The 15,649-nt window shown below is 42.0% G+C and overlaps 1 protein-coding gene and 1 non-coding gene across 2 annotated transcripts in view; both read left to right on the plus strand.

Annotated features, from left to right (window-relative positions):
• Positions 1 to 15,649, plus strand: part of PELO (pelota mRNA surveillance and ribosome rescue factor) — a 193,922-nt gene that overhangs the window by 27,596 nt on the left and 150,677 nt on the right. The window lies entirely within an intron of this gene.
• LOC138247536 (small Cajal body-specific RNA 24) lies at positions 6,788 to 6,917 on the plus strand. The gene has a single exon (XR_011194565.1). It is a non-coding gene; the product is annotated as a small Cajal body-specific RNA 24 (non-coding RNA).

The following is a 15,649-nucleotide window of genomic DNA, read 5'->3' on the forward strand; positions in this document are numbered from 1 at the left end:
CTACGCGTACTCTCGTTCGGGACGCCACATCTTTAATTGATCACTTAACTGTTTCTATTATCGGGTAAGTCAGCGTAGCGAGTGCTGTATTGGCACAGAATATGGTGAACAAAAATAGGTAACCATTTTGGCATAATGCAAACTGACCATTCGCATTGGAAGTGACTATGTGGGTTAGATACACAATCGTTTAATTGTATCTTGAGTGTTTTGAGATAGGTAGATATTTGATTTCAGAAGGTTAGTGTGAACTGTGTTACGCGATCTATGGGTACTGCTACTTAGTTCATATTGTTTTACTTATTCGACAGATGCAATTAACACTAGATTAAGAGCGCTTATCAAGCAAAATACATTTGGGTCTAGCAACAACGAGAAATTTCTTTCCCAGCAGTTGAAATACTGCAAAAATACGGTAACTTTAATACATTTGTATAACTTTGGATTTGGTCCTTTAATATCGGGGCATATAGGAGGACTATTTTGCTTTGAGATTTTTTGATGATTCAGAAGGTGACTTTACTGTACATGGACTAAGAATTCTTATAGCAGTTATATTTTTTTAAAGTTTTTCTTATTTTTATTTTTTATTTTTTCACACGTGTGTTCCAATATCACGACTTTTCAGTACTTAATGACGCACAGAATTATGGGTAGTTATTATCTTATGAGTAGACACGTGGTACTGACATGTTTGAAAAAGCATGTGACTCTCAATATTTCATGATCATCTATCCCACCCTTTGGTGAACTGGTGGTGGACCTGTACATTATCTTGAAACCTTGATGATTGAGTCAGATTGACTAAATATGAATACCTCTGATACACATTTGCAGCCCTGACAAAGTCATCGGGTTAATCCCCGGACGAAACACGTGTTGGCTGTGAGGATGAAATCGAAAGACTTATATGGAAAACACCGTTGAGTATGGACTGAACAGCTTGGGACATTGATATTTGGTCATCAAATAGATTGGAACAACATATACGATAATCTTCATCAATATGAATTGAATAGGACTTTGATATCATTATTTAATTACAGGACATTGGAATACATGTTTTAAGTTAATATTTGTATATCTTATTTTTCCGAAAATATATGGGATGTGTTTTTTTGTCTCCAGACATTGACTTTCTATTACTATTTGTTAAACAGTGGTAATATAACAAGTGTCTTTTGTTGTTTATGGTGCATGTGGAACAACCACTATTTGAACTTAATGTCCTGCTCTTATGTTTTGCTTAGCATGGGAGTGTTTAGAACTATTCTGAAACACTATGAAAACTATGTGTTTACCAGGCAAATGGAACTTTATATTACTTTGTTGTGGTTGGGTGGGCTAGGGGGACTTGCCAACACCAATTGCAAGCTCTGGTCACTAAAATTCATCCGAAGTAATTTGAGGGTAAAGTCAGTTCCTTTTTAGGAAGATGTACTGCATTGCCATCTTGAGTCTCCCGCTTTACCAAAATGTTTGATCTAGGGCAAATCATACTTTCTCTATACCCTAATTAGACAATATGTGTGCAGTTAGAATCCAGCTGAACAGAAGAAATAAACACGAAGGACATATTTGGAGGACAGGTCCTCAGTATGGTTTTCATTCATACATTCGGGGATGTTTAACTATAAGTATCTATTTTCCTTGTTAGCATCTCTTAATGTGAATGTGTTCTTGAAGCTGGGTAGTGCAGTAACTCTCATGTGGTGTAGCTTTTCTCTTTCAGTAAACATGCTTGCTGCAGACTGCCCCTAGTTAACAGCTGTTGTAGAGCTGAAAGAACAGAACGCTACACCCTGCCAGGTTTCTGGCATCCCACTAAGTAGCTCAGATGCTCCTGATAAGCTTTGATCTTGCTTGTCCTGGAAGCATCAAAATTTAGGACACTAGGATCCTGAGAAAACTTCACTGCAAACAATGGGACAGACTACTCAAATGTGGCACAATCTCCTGGAAATGAAATGGTTGGCCGCCCTACTGATGTATGACTGTCTGAGTGACACTATTTTAAATAGAATAATTAGAGGTGGGCAAGTCAGCAAATTGGCAGATAGAAAGTGGAGCCAGAGGTTCATCATGACCGTAAAAGCGAAAGCAAAGAATTGTCAAATATTGTAACGGATGGCTCTTAAAATTATGATAACGCTTTAAAAGACGAGATGGTATTTTTAAGCAATTTTTAAACAATTGCAGTTTTAGTTTAGCACATTCAATTAATTTACTGAACATAGTGGCATTTATTAAAATAAATGACTTCTAAACTTATAGAATGTTTAAAACCAGCTCCACAAAATTTCAGTAGACAGTTCATTGTGGTGTGCACGCATAGGCAGCCTGTCATTAAAGGCGGAGGATCTCTACCTTTTGCACAGCATAATGAGTGTGTCTGGCTGACCTATGCTCACTCTTCATGGTCAGGTAAGGCACTGTACATACGCTAAATGCACAGTTGCCTGTCAGCTTGCGCCAAGCTTTTGGAGACTTCATATCCCTGAAGGTGTGACCACATCAGCCCGGTACAGACCTTTGAGAGCCTCACTTTTCATGACGAGGGGCAGCATCACTGATAGCCTCAGACCTACGTACTTCAGTTTTAAGCTCTGAACAGTCCAGGGCTGAGTGACTATTATTATGCCCCATCACAGAGTGGAGTGGGGTCAGCAACTCTCACTGACTCCATCCCACTCTCTGAGGTGATAGGGAAGGTTCTCTCATTGGCTGACCCATGACAATGTCAGACAATGAGAGGAGGAGGCAGGATAACCCTATTTTCCCTTCCCTTTGGAGGCATCCTGCTCCTTCCAGTGCCTTCTGCTTCCCCTCTTGGACCTGCTGTCACTCAGCAAGTACTTTTTTTATGTTTGAGTGAGTGCATGTATGAGTGTATGTGCCTGTGCTGTGAATGGGTGTGTGTATGTGCTTGTGAATCGTGGGTCTATGTGTGTGCGCTGATGAATGGACAGGTGTGAGTGAGTGTGCGTGTGGATGAGTGTGAATGTGTGTGTGCCCACCTCACCAACCTCAAATTACCGGCTGCCATTATGTGCACTGTAAAAGGTCGCTAGTGTCAGTCAGTATATAGAGCAACAATATGGCCTATTAAACCATATGTTAGCAAGTATATTTAGTTACAGGCAAACACATTCACTGTTCTGAACTAAATCACTTTTAGGTGCTCCCAAATTTTGCAGTGAAGGGAAAGTATGCACCTTTAAGTGATTTGCTCAACATGGCACAATATAGCTGAGTCGGTAGTCTGGATTTGAGTCTTCTATAACAACAGTAGATCTTTCTTCTTGTTGTTGATATTACACCAAAGAGCATTGCTTGTGCATAGAGGTCATTGACACAATAAATTAGCACAGGCGTCCTATAATCCTCGCTTACAACATGTGCAATTCACATGATAAATCAATCAAACACCATATAAGACCCTTGTCACATAAAGTTGTATAAGCTAAGTAGGATTCAGTCTCAAAAGGTGAGCCCGAAAAAAAGTTAATACATTTTTGGAAAATGCACATAGGTCAATTTATCAAACAGCATGGATTAAAAGTGCATGAGTATTGTTCCCCACAGTGCAGGGAAGAGGTGCCCAGCATCTCAAAGTAAAAAAAAAAAAATTGACAAAACAAAGAGACCGCGCAACAGTTTGTTATGAATATTTGTGCACCCTATATGGCACAGAATTCAGTTTAATTTTTCCTCCTTTATTTTTTTATTTATTTATTTTCTTTCTAACATGCATTGGGGAGTTGGAGAGGTGACATGGGCAGTGATCCTTGCCAGCAGTGATGTTTCTTCAGTCTGGTGGGACCAAAAGCCTTTAGACTGAACCTTAATTAGCTCACCTGCTCATAAGAACTTTTTAGGTCTTGTTTGAGACAGTGCATGCACACTTGCTTGTAAGATATTTTGTTAGCTTACAGCGGGCTTAGAGTCCACCCACTGTTTACTGTTTGTTGGCTTTACTGTCACTCTTATTTCTTTGTTTTGCTTTGGTCATTGCCTGTCAGTTTCACTTCCTCTTTGTGTGTTTGACCATCCCCTGGCGCATGGCTGTTTTGCTTTCACTAATGACCGAGCTGAAAACAATCTCTGGAATGCACTTCTTAGTTTAAAGAAAACATTTCTTATTACTTCACCATGAGGTTCCCGAGAGAGGAGATTAGTAGGTTGGAGGCACACGTTTAAAGATAGTCACAGCAATGAAAGGAAAATATATCAAAGTGATTCGCAATTGCAATGTACACAGCAAATGTATGTGATTATATTATAGCAAAACTGCCAAAGCAAAGAATAAAAGTCCAAATTCATCACCGTAGGGCCTATCACTGCTCGTCATCTTTCTCATGCCGGCAAGTTGATGACTCCTGTTCAACTGCGAGAAAGAGATTTTCCACCCTTACGGGACAGGTCGGGCAGCTGACGTCCACTCCTGACTGAAGTCTTGGAAAATTCCCCTCACTGCTGCCCAGGGACACCTTTTATAGATTGAATAATGAAAAAGCCTGCTAAAAGGCCCTTCCCTCTAATAGTCAAAACATGCTGGCTACTGTAGGTCAGAGTTGGAAGAAAACAAACGTTGAAAGTTGGCCAAGTTTTCAAGGCTGTCTTTCCCAAGGCTGCACTAGAAAAAAACACAAAATATGCGCTTCCTTATCATGCTAGTGTTCGGTAAGAGAAAAGCACAAGCTTGGTTTACCATATGGAAAAACACAGCTCATCTGCAGTGTCTCAACTGCAATGTCTAACGCCACGTTAAAGCCAATAGGCAGCTAAACTGAATACAGAATGTAATGTGTAATGCCACGTTAAAGCCAATAGGCAGCTAAACTGAATACAAAATGTAATGTGCTACTGGTGAACATTGAACAACTAATATGCACAGTGGTGAAACACAAAGTCAGTGGTCAAACAAGCGTAATGTCATTACAATGGCCTAGGAATTTTTGGCCTTCCACTGCCTCCTTTGTGATTCTATCCCCTCCCCATATTGCTGTCTCATACCCATGTGCTTTTGTTCCCCTCCATGTTGTTGCTTGCCCCACCTTCCATCTATGGTGTTGCTTGATCCATTGTGCTCCGTACTTTTGCTTGCCTTCCTGCGTTGTCTGTTGCCTTCCACTGTCCCACGCTGTTTGTTTCCTCCCTTTCCATTCTGCACTGTTTTTTGCTTGCCCCCATCCCTTGTTATTTTTTGCCTGTCCCTGCCCGACTTTGTTTGTCACTTGCCAATGTCCATCATGGGTTGTTGCTTGCCGCCCGGGCCAGAGTTCTTTGTTGCTTGCCAACCAGTCCCGAATTGTTTGTTGCTTGCCACCCGTCCTGCGATGGTTGTTGCTTGCCACCCGCCCTGCATTGTTTGTTGTTTGCCCTGGCCTGCACTGTTTGTTGCTTGCCCGCGTCCTGCGTTGCTTCCCCCATCCCTGTTTTTTTTTTTTTTTTTTTTTTGCTTGGCCCTGTTGTTTTTTGTTTGTCCCTGTTGTGTTTTGCTTGTCCCCATTATTTGTTGCTTGCCCCCCATCCTGTGTTGTTCCTTGCTTGCCGACCTACCTTGAGTTGTTTGTTGCTTGTCACCCTATCCAGAGTTTTGTTGTTTGCTCCCATTACATGTTATTTGTTGCTTGCCCCCTGAAGTTTGTTGCTTGTCCCCTCTTTTTGTAGCTTGTTTGTTGCTTGCTCCTGTCCGCGTTTTGTTGCTTGCCCTTTTGTCCCATGTTTTGTTACTACTAGATATAGCAGCTTCTGTAAGTGCTACCAAATTGTTCCTGAATGTAAGGGAGAAAACAGTTCACAGTATAGGTACATTGTACTTTTGTGTACGTGAGAATATTTCCAGTGGCCATAAGGGATTCTAGTCAAGACAGATTGCCTAGATTTACCATGGATGGATAGTAGTCCACTATCCTGATCTGGAGTGTATATAACTAGCCTGTTTACTGACTATCCGTCAGCTGCCACCACGTTTTACCCAATCTCAGCAGAGTCAAGTACTATCCTTGGGAGCAACATCAGAAACATGTAAGGCACCTGCCATGTGCTTGTGACATAGTGCACCCTAGGGTTGCGTGTGGTAGCTCACGTGCCATGGACTGTTCTGTAGCACACATGCCAGAGGCTCCTTATGTAAGGAAAACGCAATCAATCTCCAGAAAAAGTAAAACTAGAAGTTAAGCTAAACTGTGTTACTGTGCTATGAACTTTGGAGCCTGCACACTGTGAAAGTTGTTGATGTGATGATGATGCATTCGCCCTGCATTTCCTTTAGGGCTTTAATTTTGCTATTGATCTTAGCTCAAGGTAATCAAAACATATTAGCCACATTTAAACCAGACCCTCTTATTTGAACAAAAACCCTTTATTTTTAAAAAAGAACAGTACAAATAACTTAAATGAAGCATAAGTTGAAAGCAAACAGTTGCAGCATCACACGTTCAATTGCAGTTTATCTTTAGGGTATGACTCTAGCAAGTGTCTTCAACCAGTCAGTTACAAAGTACCAGTAGCTCACAGACGCCTTCAGAGTAGCTAACATCTTTGTTCATTTTAAAATAAGCACAAGATCACATTTTCTTTTTAAAATTCAGGGAAGGCTGTGCTTATTCTACATTATTATCTTCAGGCTGCAGAAAGCAGGGCCTGATAATGAGCAGTGCTCAAGTCAGATTTACGAACAGGGGACCAAAGGTGAAGAACTGAAGTACTGAGGTATTTAAATCCTAATTAAAAGTAAATCTATCAATCAATCAATCAAACAAATTTCTTAAGCGCACTACTATGGATGCTTAGGTGTTACCAGTTTCTCCAATTCATGGTGATAACTGTACATAAGGGTCCAACAGTAACAGAGGTTATCTGACCAGCTCATAGAAGTTTAAATGGGCTGGCTCGTTCCACCTCTTACATTTTCACACCAGCCAGTGTGACTAAATTTATCTCCCAGTGCATTATGAGCCTATATGTTAGCCTTGGGTAAACTGAACATATTGTATCCTCCTTACTGAGCTACAGCCTTCCAAATGAAAAGAACACTTTGACAACCCTTGCCTGAGTGCGTGCCAAAAGAATTTCTTCAAAACGTTCTAAAGAGGATCAAAATATCAGTTACTTCTGTATCGCACTCACCTGTGATAAGTCTATATAGAGCCATGGAAATGGCCTTATAAAAAAAATAGTCCAACGTTTTAATGTGTTGGTTCTCACTTGTAATTACGTTCTGTGTAAAGCTATTTGACCCACGCCCCCCAATTTAAGTCTTGTCTGCATGCTAGAAAACTGCAATATATATGAATAAATGACTAGGGCAAATGTTTGCACTAAACTGATTGAGGTCACTCTGGTCTACACAAGTCTTACCAGAAGCTGAAGCTGACAATTTGAATGGGTAGCCACATAAAAATTCTAAGGGGAATACTGATAATCTAGTATGAGGTATTTGATCAGGCTTTCCAGTCTCCTGAGCCTCTTGTAAATGTGAGAACTGCCAATATTATCTGCCCACTTCTACACATCCGTCCTGTAAACTGTATGCATGTCTAAATTTGCTACCCCACACCATGTGCTGTAATTTTGAAATCAGTTGCCAGGAGTTGATATTTAAGCACCCCATGAACTCTAAACTAAGATCACTAAACCTCTGTCTAAAACTGTGTTCTTGGTAGCCTTTTGTGAACTGAACGGAAGGTACTATTGTAGGAGGTTGGCCTGGTTTGTAGTGGGTACCCTAGGTACTTACACCTTAATATATTTACCCATGATTCTAATAATGTAGTGTATGTACATATATGTGTGTGTATTCGTGTGTGTGTGTGTGTGTGTGTGTGTATGTATATATGTATGTGTATATATATATATATATATATATATATATATATATATAATATGTGTATATATATATATAATATGTGTATATGTTGTTTCTGTGCTTGGCATGTTTGTGGGTCATTGCATGGCTCCTGGGTGGGTTGTTATACTAGATATCTATGAATCCCTGCTCTCATCTTATCACACTTATCTGGCCATCATCATATGTCATGTCTCTATCAAACTATCCTCTGTTCCCACTCTGACACATCCCAAATCCTTTCTACTACTTTCATCTCCTAAATAACTCTGCCTAAGCTCTTCCCTCCGCTTCCACATCTAACGCACCAAACCTCACTCTACTACCATGACCTCCCACACAACCCTACTAAATTCTCTCTCATTTATCTCACCCTGCTAGTATGCTCTCCCTAACCCTTCCACACTCTTCCCTCCTCCATCCCCCTTTACACATCCCAAGCCTTTGGGTTGAGTAAATGAGGGATATACTCCCAATTAACACTTCTGGATTTCTTTCCTCCTCCACCCCTCCATTACTCCAGTCAATCTAACTAACAAACTCTCATATCCGCGGCTCAAACTAACTCATAATAATATTAAAACTCTACTTATATCTCCTGATACTAATCCATTACTAATTCTTGTTGGGTTCCAGAGTAGCATGCTACTCACTGAAAATCGCTTTGACACATCGTCAGGGGTAGTAAGCGCTATATAAATACTATTACAATACAATACAATACTCACCCACTAGGGTCTCAAGGCGCTGGGGTAGTACTGCTCGAAAAGCCATGTTTTGAAGTGCTTTCTGAAGGTTAGGAGGTCGGTCCTGGGTCTTGCGTAGGTTGGTGGGGAGGGGGTTCTAGGTTTTGGCGGTGAGGTGGGAGAAGGATCTGCCACCGGAGGTGGTGCGTTGGATGCGGGGGACTGTAGCGAGGGCGAGGTCGGCGGACCAGAGCTGTCGAGTTGGTTTGTAGACGTTGATTCATTCGTTGAGGTAGGCCGGTCCGGTGTCGTGGAGGGCTTTGTGAGCGTGGAAAAGGATTGTGAAAATGATCCTTTTGTTGATGGGCAGTCAGTGTAGGGATCTGAGGTGGGCGGAGATGTGTTTGTGGCGAGGGAGGTTGAGGATGAGACGTGCGGCTGTGTTCTGGATTCACTGGAGTTTTGTCTGAAGCTTGGCTGTGGTCCCTGCGTAGAGGGCGTTGCAGTAGTCCAGTCTGCTGCTTATGAGGGCGTGGGTGACCGTTCTTCTTGTTTCTAAAGGAATCCATTTGAAAGTCTAGCGTAGCATGCGAAGGGTGTTGAAGCAGGAGAATCATATGGCGTTGATTTGCTGAGTCATGGTTAGAGATGAGTCCAGTATGATGCCGAGATTGCGTGTGTGAGTGGTGGGTGTTGGGGGTGGTCCAAGGGTAGTGGGCCACCAGGAGTTGTTCCATGCTGTCTTGTTGGGACCGAAGATGATGATCTCGTTTTTTTCTGAGTTCAATTTGAGGTGGCTTGCTGTCATCCAGTTAGCGATGGCGAGGAGTCCGACATGTAGGTTTTCCTTGGCGGTAGATGGGTTCCTCGTGAGGGAGATGATGAGCTGGGTGTCGTTAGCGTATGAAATTATGTTGAGGCCGTGGGGGCGGATGATGTTGGTGAGAGGACCCATGTAGATATTGAAAAGGGTGGGGCTGAGGGAGGATCCTTGGGGGTCCCCACAGATGGTCTTGGTGGCTGTAGACCGGAAAGGAGGGAGACAAACTCTTTGGGTTCTTTCGGAGAGGAAGGAGGTGAACCAGTCCAGGGCTTTGTGGCGAATTCCGGCGTCGAAGAGGCGTGTGCAGAGGGATTGGTTGCATATGGTGTCAAAAGCTGTGGAGAGGTCTAGGAGGATGAGGGTTTCACCCTTGTCCAATCTGGTCCTGATGTCTGTACAGGCGATGAGGGTGACGTCGGGTATGTTGTTGTCTTCTAGGAATTGAGACAGTTGTATGTTTACTATCTTCTCTATGACCTTTGCGGGGAAGGGGATTAGAGAGATGGGTTGGTAGTTTGTGAGGTCTTCAGGGTCTACTTTGTTTTTTTTTAGAAGAGCGTTGACTTCGGCGTATTTCCAAATATCTGGGAAGGTTGCGGTCTTGAAGGAACTGTTGATGATGGCCTGGAGATGGGCAGCGATGATTTGGCTGGCCTTGTTGAAGATGTGGTGGGGGCAAGGGTCTGTTTGGGAGCCCGAATGGATGGAGCTCGTGGTTTTGCTGATTTCTTCGTTGTTGGTGGAGGTCCAGGTGTTCATTAGGTTGGTGCGGCAGGGTGCTGTGGTGTTGGTTGTGTCAGAGGTGGTGATGGTGGGTGATGACGATGTGAAGCTGTCGTGTATATCTGCGATCTTGCGGTGGAAGTAGTTGGAGAGGGAGTTGCAGAGGTCTCGGGAGTGTGGAGGGTCGATGGTGCAGGATTTGGGTTTGGTGAATTCTTTGATGATGGCAAAAAGTTCCTTGCTGTTGTGTGTGTTGTTGTCTATTCGTTCTTTGTACAAGGATCGTTTGGTGATCCGGATGAGTTAGTGATGTTTGCACATGGCTGTTTTGAGAAGTTGCTCACTGAGGGTTCTTGGCGCCAGGCTTTCTCAATTGTTCGGCATTCTCGTTTGGAAGACTGAAGTTCTGTGGTGAACCAGGGAGCGGTCTTGATGTTGCAGGTGTTGTTGGTTATTTTGAATGGGGTGAGGGAGTCTGCGCATGTTTCTAGCCATCGTGTGAGGTTGAGGGCGGCGGTGTTGGGGTCGTTGGTACTGGGAGGTGGAGCTTGTGTGAGGTTGGAGATCAGTTGTTCTTTGGAGATCTTGTTCCACGTGCGGTAGGGGGTAGGATGTTGTGGGTGGTGGGTTTCAGGAAGGAGAAATGGACGCAGTGGTGGTCAGTCCAGTGGAGTACGGTGCTATGAGTGAAGGCGATGTGGCTGCTGGACGTGAAGATGGCATCTAGCGTGTGTCCGGCTGAGTGGTTGGGTGAGAGGACCAGTTGCTTGAGGCCGTGCTTTGCGAGATTGTCCAGCAGGGCCGTAGAGTTGCAGTCGTGGGTGCTTTCCAGGTGAAAGTTAAGGTCACCAAGGAGTAGGCAGTCTGTGGAGGTGAGGGCGTGGGAGATGATAGTGTGGGCGATGGTGTCACAGAATGGGGGGCGGGGTCCTGGTGGTCTGTAGATGAGGGTTCCTGTTAGGGTGGTGTTGGCATTGATGTGTACCTGAAAGTGTAGGTGCTCTGCGGTGTCTAGGGTGTCGTTGGTGTTGGTGGAAATCTTGATGGAGTTTCTGTGTAAAATATGAGAACTATAAAGTGAATACAAATATTTCTATAAAACATTGTCAATGTTTTTCTCCACTTTCAGTTAAGCCAATTATGGCTTAATATTTTATGAAGCATGTTTCTTCACTTTAAATTCCTCCTATGTAAACAAATGGCTGTATTTTTGTGTTACAAACATGGCACTGTATCTAGAGGTCCATGAGTGCAAGATGCCTACTGTTTGTAAATGTGCCACTTTGAAATGGGAGAATATTTAATTGATAAGTTTTATGGAATCCAAGTTAACTCTTCAGTTTAATTTTCTCACATTTCAAAGTGTCACAATTACACACAGGTGGCTTCTTGCTTCCAGTGGCTTGTAGGGACAATGTCATGTTTATGAAACATAAAGCTGTGTTTTTTAAGTGGGACAAATTTAAAGTGCCGAAAACTGTTACATATTATGAACCTTTTTTGCAGAACATTTTTTGTCACTTTTTTCTGTGACTTCAAATTTCTCCCAATAGAAAACAAGCAATGGCATAACCAGTCGGTCTCTGCAATGCAAGAACTATTGGCTTTGTCAGTGTGTTTCAAAATTGCCTGGCCAGATGGTAAATGTTCCCCAGGCAGATGTAGCACCCAAGCTCCTGCAGCTGATGCACCTTTACTCCTTTGTGTAACCATGTGCATACATTAACAAGGCATCCTAATTAAATTTACCATTTGAAAGAGAGCAAAACACAATATGAAATGTGTCAATTCCCTTTAATGAGTGCTGCCAAAGTTACCAAGTAAAATCAAGATACTTATTTTGTTCACCTCTCAAGAACAAAAGGTACCGTCTGCCTTAGTGCAATTCATATTTGTGACTTGCATGTTGCACACATGACTGCTGCAAGCTATCTGACTGGTTAGAATAATCACGCCCAACAATCATCAAAATGCAGAGATTATTGAAAGATCGATTGACCTTGTCAGTTTTTTCCAGCCATGATATACAGTATCACGGCTGCTGGGCAGCATGGTTGAAAGTTTTTTTACATATGACCACGCTGCACAACAGCCACAATGCCGTACAACATGGCTAAAAATAATAGACGCAGCCAATAGATTTTGCAAAGGCACAGCATGTCTCGCAAGCATTGTCTAGCTGAGACCTAAAAAAGTGCATATGTCCGCAATTGTTGCTTGAATGAATGGTCATGTTACCCTGTTCAAGGGGCCTGATTTAATTTTCAAGACCTGTGATTTATCTCTGTCATATCCTGCTTTGTAGAAGGCTTGCCAATGATATTTGCTTGCCTATGATACTTAAGGATCCATTTGAGTTAATGGCCTTCTGTGATTTAAACACTTTTACAGCTTGATGTCCCTGCTGCTGAAATGAGATACATGTCTACGATACATGAGAGCCGTGTAATACCTCCCTTGGGCAGGTGGGAATGCTATGCCCTCTCTCCATGGTAGTGTGTATTTCACAAGGCCAGGATGTCAGGTCTCTGTTTTTTCCCTTAGCCACACTATTGGTGGACAACAAGTGTTTTCATCAGAAGTCTGTTGAGTGTTCAGCTCTTCCATTGGACGTGAATAGCAGAGAAAGTAGCTGCCTCTTCACCAATAAAGTTCCAGCGATTTGAGCTAACAGGAGTTAACGCAGTCCATAGTACACAAAACATTTAGCACCGGGGCAGAAAATGGAGTATGCCGAATTTTCTCTGATTTGTAGTGTCTGCACAGCAAGAAAAGAACCAAATATAATTCCGCAACTTTTAAAATGTGAACGATGAAAATAAATTTGAGTTAAATTTGTTTCCCTTTTCTTATAATCAATTTGCTTTCTTATTTTGGGTTCAGTTTTTATTTGTAATAAAACTTTAATACACATATGAAATGATTTATGAATATAGGATGCATCTTGCAATTTTTTCGTAAGCCCTTTGCCCTGATATAATATTTACAGGAGCAACCACTTTGCTCCATTCCCTTGGAAGCAAACAATAAAAACTCTTGAAAACAGCATTTGATCCATTTTAGCACGAATGCAGGCTCTGCGCACATAAACACAATAAAATGCATCAGTGCAGTGAGTTACATTTCTCTGCTCTTGTCTGTATAATCTACAGCTGAATAATATTATTCATGTCAGGGTCATCACTATATGTACTTCTGGGTCAATAAATTGTAGCGACCCATTGATTTGTGCACTACTAAGATTTGTAATTTATGACGTTATGAAATTTCAATTATAAAAGTAAACATTTTTAACTACCAACTGATGCTTGTCGTGAGCGACGTCGTCAACCAGTTTTGGCTTTTAAGATCAACATTTTTAGCACATACCTACAATGTTTAATGAACAATTACAACTCCCAGAATGCACCTTTTCATAGGCCAAAAAGACAAGACAAACTGAAAGCGTGAAAGCATGGACGATTTGGCAGCATTGCAGATTATTATAAAGTTAAGCCTTTGACACCTGATTGAGCTGCCATATCTAATATGAATTTATTTGTTTTTTTAATAATGTTGATAGACATTTGGCTAAGGTGCTAGAATGCTTTACAAGTACTTTTGAATGTATTTTCATCAGTTTTTGGTGAAAATGAACAATACATAGCTGTGGTGCTTGTAGTAATTAGAATCGTAGTCATAATTTGTACATAGCCTCTAGGTGTGACTCCAGTCACATATTTAACTAGTAATCATGTTGGTGTGTACTTTTTGTTGTTACAAATCAAACCCTTCTGCAACGATCGGATGGACAGGAGATTTCTCACTGTAACACTAAGATAAAACTGCTTGACATACCACAGGGCAGATATCAACAGGACAGGCGCAGCTTGTGGGGGTAACTAGCTGAAAGCTTAGTCATTTAACATATGAGGATTACAGACACGATGAACTCATTGCTGAAGAAAAGTGTTGCAGAGTTGGCGTACAGGTTGCAACCGAAGTCCTGCAGGACTTGCAATCTTTTCGAACTGCTGCCTTTGGGAACCATCACCATAGAAACAAGCTGAGGAGAGCTGCAGAGAGAGAAATAGTAACCTGCCCAGGCTCCCATCCGAAGCAGGCAACTCAACATGGCAACATAAGCACTGGCCACTGGAGCTAGAAGTGGAAACATAAGCTGAAGCCTCAAACAGCAGTGACCACCACCGGCACAACCTGAAAGACACATTCACAGCTGCAGCAACTGAAAAAGGACACTTTAGTTGTCATTTTACAGTGTTCTTAGCAAAATGCAAACAGGGTGAAAAGTAAACAGGCGTCCTTGGAAAACAGTGTCTGACATTTGATCTCAGTTTTTGAATGCTCAGCAAATGTGACAAGAACAGGATTTACAGGCCTGCTTACAGAAATGGAGCAGAGCTTGTAGCCGGTGAAAACAGGAATCATTGTGTGGTTTGCTTTTCATGAAAGATAAAATTAGTTCCCCGAACAGATGGTAAAATGGTGACCAGTAGATGGATATAGTACTTAGTCCTTGCTCTCTGGGAGGACTAAACTGTGCAAGAGGCATGACAAATGCATGCCATGGACAAATGGTGAGAAAGAATAGGAGAGCGATGATGGAGGCAGCAAATGGAAAGTCTGTGGGCTTGTGGAAGCCCACAAAGTATATATCAACATGTCTCAAGGAAGACCTAAAAAAAATGGTTGAAAGTTTGTTATACATGTAACCGTGCCACATATGGAAAATGATATGTACTGTGCCACAAGTACATACAACACAGGCTCTCACCCAATCATACGCATATATGTTCATACATCCCCACAGATCACACCCTCACTGACACACATGGTAGCCCTGTAATGGTGCACCTAGTCAACATATTTTGTTCAATCCATAGTCTTTGGCTCTATGGACATTAGGCTTAAAGTCAAGGAAACTGGGTGTGGGGGTGTAGGGGTGTCTGGCAACATTGCATGAGTGGCTCGGCCTTCAGTAGCTCACAATGATTTTCACTGTTCAGAAGGAGCTCTCACTACAGAAAATGTCTGAGACACCTGGATTATAACATCAGTAACTGTATTAACATAGTGTTTACCATCGCAGCACATAACATAGCAAATAAAACCATAAATTATGGGACCTTTTTATCCATTCGGGAAGTATGAAAAGATGTGTTCTGTTGGAATATATATCTTTGACCTGCAGGTTATGTACAGATCTTAGCAGCAGCTGCTGCTCAAAACCACTGTTTTGTCCTAATCTATACTGTATCTCATTTTCTGTATGATGCCTTCATGTGATACTATAATATTATGAGCTTACACTGTAACCCGTAGCAACAGAGTACAATACTGAATAATACTGTTATGGGCTCTTTTCGGGAGGGATTGACTGAGTTTTATTGAAAGGCTGGTCAGCATTTGTCATTCAACAATACATTACAGGCTTAAGATGGCCCTACTAGCCTTTCAAAGGTATTGACTTGTTAGAAAGCGAGCTTCTACTCGGCATGTGGTCTGCTTTAAGCACAGACAAGCCCCTGCACTGATGATCGTAGCTCTCTGATGGTTATAAATAAT

The sequence above is a fragment of the Pleurodeles waltl genome, chromosome 7, assembly GCF_031143425.1.
Source record: "Pleurodeles waltl isolate 20211129_DDA chromosome 7, aPleWal1.hap1.20221129, whole genome shotgun sequence".
NCBI lineage: Eukaryota > Metazoa > Chordata > Amphibia > Caudata > Salamandridae > Pleurodeles > Pleurodeles waltl.